Below are 4,572 nucleotides of genomic sequence, written 5' to 3'. Positions count from 1 at the left end.
CGGAGCAGACAGTTAACAGTTTAACCGCTCCAGGTTTGGTGTCTTTTTTTATAAACTGATTTATGGTGAAAGAAGATAGAGCACCTTAGGAAACTGCAAACTGGAAAGAAAATGGTGCTGTGACAACCTGAGAACCGACACCAGCAGAAGCTCAGGCAAGTCACCTGTGTGAGGATGTCCCAGGGCATGGAGCTCATGGGCAAGGATAGATGTGACACTGCGAGTACCCTCCATGACACAATGCGGATCTGTGCTGAGGTACCTGGTCCTGCTCTGGATAAACTTGCTCAGGTACTGCTGGTCATAGAACAGTATGTCAACGTAGCTGTGCCACAGCTCATAAACAGGTGAGCTTGTCCAAAACTACTGTGGCTGTCTCTGCCCTGCACTGATGTAGAGGCATCACGACTCGTGATGAGCACATGCTCTCATTATCTCCATAACTCTGTTTTCTTGTTTATAAAATGGAGGCAAGTATAGCAGCTGATGTCAATGGGCTTCTCTAAGAAATAATGAAATGTTGAACCCATTTCAGCAAACATACCATAGATTTAACTCCAGTGAACTAAAATTCAGCATGACTTTTTTTTTAGTTCAATACTCTGGACACTAAACAGGCTGTATTGGAGTGAATTTATTTGTACTGGCTTACAAAGATAATAGCTGCATGGTTAATAATCCTGGATAACCTATAGGTTTTCTACCTGTTAAGCATGTTGCTTAATTCTTCTACATCTGCCTCCCTTTAACCCTACCACCCAAAACCCAATAATTGTATCCGAATGTTCAATTCCAAATAGAAAAGAGAAAGCAAGGCCAAAAAAGACCAAAAGTGGTAATAAATACTATAGTCATAGGGAAAGTTGTTCCTCCTGCTAAGCTCCAAATTACAAATGGAATGCAGTTAAAAAAAAAAAGGGCAAGAAAAAGCAGATCAAATATTTATGTTGCCTGCAGCCATACTGGGGGTCTTTCCAAGAATGGTTCATCCTGATTTATGGTCAAACCTGATTCAAATGACATGAGAAAACTTACAGCATAAAATGAAGCCTGGCCATATTTGGAGAGTGAGTCATATTTGAAAATAGACCTTTTAAAGAGAAAACATGATTGTCTATATGGAGTGTAGACCATTACTTACTGAAAAATAGTATTTTTGTTGATTTTTCTGCACATTCAAAGAAGAATTTCATATGAAAAATTGTAGGAAAGTGTTTTGTTTACAGAGCACAATATGAAAGAGAATTTAAAGATTAGACTCATTTTGCTTTCAGTCTACTGTATTTGTGTATACAAAATATTATTTTAGCATTTATAAATCAAACATTTTCAGGTGTAACTCAAGTGTTTTCACTGGGAAAAGATGGGTTTGTAGGCTCAGTGTCAGCCTTCGGTTTGCAGTTGTACATCAGAAAGGCATAACTATACCAAAAGAGCTCTGACTCTCTTTTAACATACCACAATTTCTCATGGGGATAAATTTATGCTGGAATTAATGTTCCCTATGCTGGTTTAGCCTTTTCCTTTCCTGAATAAGAATAAACCATACTGCTATAAACACTGTTTTACTGCTTGAAAAGGATCTGCATTAGGGTTAGGTTTGTACTCCCTCAATAATTCTAATATAAAGTGATTTAACTCCTATGCAGAAAAACATAGTGTAAATAAAGTTTCTTAAAACTTCTCATAGTTAAACAAGAATGTGCAGAAAATACTGCCTCATTTTGTAGAAAACATGAAAGCATTTGGAAAGGAGTGAAATCCTTTCATTAGATAAGGTGGTTGTCGTCTGGTAAGTGATGCAGAATAATGCTATGTATGACAGGGCGTTCTGCAGGGTGGCTTTTTAAGCAGGTAATCTGTGTAATACAGCCAGTTTCTTTTTGTAGATGTCAAATTATTCTCCTGTAAGCAAAACTGGCTGCTAAGATACTGCTGCTAAAAAAAAAAAAATTGCAATTAAATAAGGTGAACCAATGAGGCAGAATCTGGAATTATTTGCACCTTCAGGCTTAAGACTGTTTATTGGAATTAAAGCCCGAGTCCAACATTATAGCCTGGAATCAACGGTGCTGTTCTCTTTGAAAAACACTACCTTTTCTATTGTCCTAACCAAGATTTTTTTTTTTAAAGGGCTTAAGAATTGAGATGTTTTAACTCATTTCTCTTTTAAAAAGAAAGGGGGGATGTAATTTTTTTCTGAAGTGTGACTGTATGCTGAGCAGTGCTTTTCCTCACATGAACCTTCTCATTCAAAGGGTGCTGCTTCCTTTCATACTAAACAAGATAAGACTAGAGAAATGGTTGCTTCCCTTGTTCCAACAACATACTCTTTTTATCTCCCAAGGGTTAAGAGTTAGCTAACAATCCATGTGCTGGAAAGCAGAATTTGTAGAGTAGAACAAAACCACTTAAAACATCCCACAGAAAAGGGAAACAAGGGATACTAAAGGTTGTGAGTCACCAGGGTCAGGAAAAAACACAGCAAGGCTTGTAAGGAAGGGTTGCTGAATCTGCCTTTGATGTTTTAATTATTTTTTTTTTTTCTGAAGTGTTGCAATAACTCACAGAATGTCTCAGTTCCCGTGTTTGATTTCTTTTTTCCTCTCTGATTGTCTCATTTTTGTCATCATCCGTGCCAAAGAAAATCTAGGCATAAAAATTTATTGCATAAAGGAGATGACCTAATTATAAATACAGGGATTGGAGCCTCCCACGTCACAGCTTAGGTCTGTTTGTGTCTCTGTATTTGCCTCTTTGGAAAAACCTGTTCACTCTTGCAAGCCATACAGAAATGAGCTCTTTGCTGGTCCTGGCACATGGTACTTGTTTGCAGTTTGTCAGTCGTGCCTTCTCTCTTCACATATAACTGGGTTTTTTAGCAGTTTGCTGCATTCTCTCTTGGATGGATGGAGCTTTCATATGTGTTCTTATTATTCTCCTTTAATATCCAGGTTCAATAAGCAAATCATCATGCCTATTGTTTCACTTTCTGTGAACAGCAGAAAGGGATGGAACAAGGACTATTCAGATGAGGCTAAATCCTGAAATCTTACCCAAATTTTACTCAAGCAAGCTCCTAGAGATCTATGAGAGTCTCGGAAGTCTGGGTTTGGACCAAGAAAAATTATGCCATAACTGATTACAACACAACTGAGGGGAAAATTAGTACAGGTTGTGGACTGTGGGGTACTGATGCACTCAGGTGAGAGAAGGGACAGAGATGGCACATGACTGGTGAGTGGTTTCCTTAGATAAACATGACCAACATGTGCATAAATTTCCATAAAGCTGAGACTTCCACAACTCCCGTGCATGTGCAGGACCTGCAGTAAACAGAACTGTCCCAAATCAGCCCAGCGAGGCAACCGATCCCGGGAGGGGAAGAAGTCTTGTTTGTTTCCATCTGATCTCCCCACATCCTGAAGCTACTTGCAGAGGAGCCCTAGGGGTATTTTAAATCCCATGACACTGTATCATCATAACATCAATGGCAATTTTGCACAGAACCACAACAGCACTATCTTGGGGGTACTAATTCCACAGGGCTGCTGTCCTCTGGAGGAATACCTGGTCTGTGTTTCCAACATGTGAAAAATTATATGCCTCTGGATGCTCTTCTGTATTTCACTCTTTTCCCCTTCTTCAACCCTTTACTGTGAGTTCAATAGAAGGGCAGTGTCCAAACAATGAGATACAGTTGATATAGTAGGAAAATGATAGGGTTGTTTGTTGTTTTGGTTTGGTTTGGTTTTTTTTAAAAAAAAAAAAAGTTTTCTAAAGAGATAGCTGAATGGGGAAAATGGGAACCTCAGTCTGGACCCTGGAAAGTTTGGCCTATGACAAGTCTTTTAAGACTCAGTAAAAGTGTTGAGTATTCAATTTTTCTCGGTATGATGGTTCCTGGTACCTGTGAAATGTCTATGCTTGGAAATCTCCAAGACCTGCCTTCTAATACATCTGTCCAGAAATTCATCAGAAAGAAGGCAACAGCAAAGCATGTGCATGTCTTCTAAGAAAGGTTTAGACTAAGGTTACTTGCTGTGAGAAAGCAACTTTAATTTCTGCTCACATTTTCTTTTCATCTTAAACTTCAGAACAGTTAAAGTACATTTAAAGCCCTGGGGGTTTCTTTCTGTCTTTATTTCTCCCCAAATCACAGGATGTCCAGACTTCGCACCCAAGAAAAGCCATAGTTTTGGAATGCTTCCAGGAGCCTGAGGGCTGCATTTTAGTCGAGGCAAAGAAAATACAACATACTGCACATAGGCATACTCATTAATAATGGACAATACTCTCTCTCTAAAAGATGAATATTTGACAATAGTTTGCACAATGAAATGCCACCTGCATACTTGTACCAAGATGGAGCACTTGATGCTTTTGTCCCTGCAGCTGCACCTGGAGCCCAGAGTGTGAGGACTGAATACACTGTGCAGATCTCTATCTGCACTATTTCATTTGCTATATGTTGACAACTTGCATGCTCTTCGAACAGTGTAGCTGTTGGTACCACAAAAATTACCTTTTCATTGCCACCTTAGAGAAGGGTCATAATAATAACTGCACAAA

General features: G+C 39.0%; 1 protein-coding gene across 1 annotated transcript in view; it reads left to right on the top strand.

Annotated features, from left to right (window-relative positions):
• KBTBD12 (kelch repeat and BTB domain containing 12) overlaps positions 1–4,572 on the top strand; it is a 29,151-nt gene that overhangs the window by 24,352 nt on the left and 227 nt on the right. The window lies entirely within an intron of this gene.

This window comes from Antrostomus carolinensis, unplaced genomic scaffold (assembly GCF_000700745.2).
Source record: "Antrostomus carolinensis isolate BGI_N321 unplaced genomic scaffold, ASM70074v2 scaffold8740, whole genome shotgun sequence".
In the NCBI taxonomy this organism is placed as follows: Eukaryota; Metazoa; Chordata; class Aves; order Caprimulgiformes; family Caprimulgidae; genus Antrostomus; species Antrostomus carolinensis.
The sequence above is the reverse complement of the archived record's forward strand: the minus strand, read 5'-3'. Positions and strand labels throughout refer to the sequence as shown.